Below are 1,816 nucleotides of genomic sequence, written 5' to 3'. Positions count from 1 at the left end.
ACAACATTAAAAAGAATTTTTCAAATATAAACTATAAAAGCTTTAAAGAAACAATAGGAAGAGATATAACATACACCAGTGTGCCTGAGTGTACCCTCAAGCAAGAGAACTATAACCCAAGACAGTGAAAGACCATGGTACAGAAGCTATGACACTATCCAAGACCAGAGAACAATGGTTTTAATTTGGAATGTCCTTCGCCTAGAAGAGCTGCTTACCATAGCTAAAGAGTCTCTTCCATCCTTACCAAGAGGAAAGTAGTCATTGAACAATTACATTGCAGTAGTTAACCCCTTGAGCGAGGTAGAATTGTTAGGTAATCTCAGTATTGTCAGGTGTATGAGGACAGAGGAGAATATGTAAAGAATAGGCCAGACTATTCGGTGTATGTGTAGGCAAAACGAAAATGAGCCGCAACCACAGAGAAGGATCCAATGTAGTACTGTCTGGCCAGTCAAAGGAACCAATAACTCTCTAGCAGTAGTACCTCACACCATTCTTCATTAATTGTCTACTCTTTGTCTTTTAAAGTCTCTTAGACTGCAAATCGATTCTTACATTCAATTGAAAATGATTCTCTGTGCTCATCTTCTAGAAGCTTATTTGTATCAAACCTACGTGTTTTATCGATATTTTAATTGGGTGCTTTCAATTTTAATTTCAGTTTGGCAATGAGGAGCTGGTGATCACTACCAATATCTGCACCTCTATAGCTTCTTACATTTCTCAAAGTCTCCTTCTCTCTTTATCAATGGCTATGTAATATATTTGATTTTTTTGCAATTACCACATAGTGAAGTCCATGTTTATTTGTGGATGTCCTTGTTCTGGAAAAGAGTACCTCCAATAGCAAGATTGTTTGTTGAGCAAAAATTATAAAGTGTGCCCCATTTCCATTTGCAACTTCGCCAAGACCCTCGGCACCCATCACATTCTCTATACCTTGATTATTTCTTCCAACTTTAGCACTGAAGTCAACAATCACAATTTTCATATCTTTCTCTGGCATCTCATCTGTTACCCTCTGCAGTTCTTCATAGTATTCATCTTTCCTTTCTTCAGGGGAATCATTTGTTGGTGCATAGCATACTATAATATTCATATGGCACTAATTTAATTTAAACTTTGCAAGTAACAATCTACTATTTATAGCTCTCCACACGATTAATGCATTTTCTGCTATCATTCCTACCCCTTCTTATCCAACTCCATGTTATATATATAGTGCCCTAGTCTAAGATTTCTTTACCATTCCCCTTACAACGTGTTTCAGTTAGGGTCAAGATATCCAAATTATATTTCATAAATTCATTCTCCACTTCTTGTAACTTCTCAATCCGATTCATGGTTTTAACATTTCAATTCCCATTTTCCATTTTTCTTTAATGTTTTCAAACCGGGAAATTCTTGGCACCCGGCTACGCCCGGGACTAGGGCCCATTTTGTCATTTTCACTCTCCATAGACTGACTAAATCCATAGAGGATTCATTGCCTAAATTCATCAAAGGATAGCCAGTTCCTTGTGATGCGCAGTGCCTATCTAACTAAGGCAAGTGACCCCTGCCGGTCCATACTGATTTCAGTAAGATCATTCGCCAAACATCGAAAGTAGAAGCCGAAGAGTCATTTTGTTTATCGCCTTAAACCTAATCCGTCACCCTGCTGCCAGTGACTTCATCGCGATTTAGAAAGGCATTTTATCCACACCCAAAGTTCTCGTTACTCCACAAAGTTGCTCATCCGTTTGTATAACTGTTAGGAAGCATACATTGCTAAGATATACCACCTAGCACGGTACACAAACATACACATATA

Source organism: Palaemon carinicauda, chromosome 20 (assembly GCF_036898095.1).
Source record: "Palaemon carinicauda isolate YSFRI2023 chromosome 20, ASM3689809v2, whole genome shotgun sequence".
In the NCBI taxonomy this organism is placed as follows: Eukaryota; Metazoa; Arthropoda; class Malacostraca; order Decapoda; family Palaemonidae; genus Palaemon; species Palaemon carinicauda.
Note: the sequence above shows the minus strand (reverse complement) of the source record.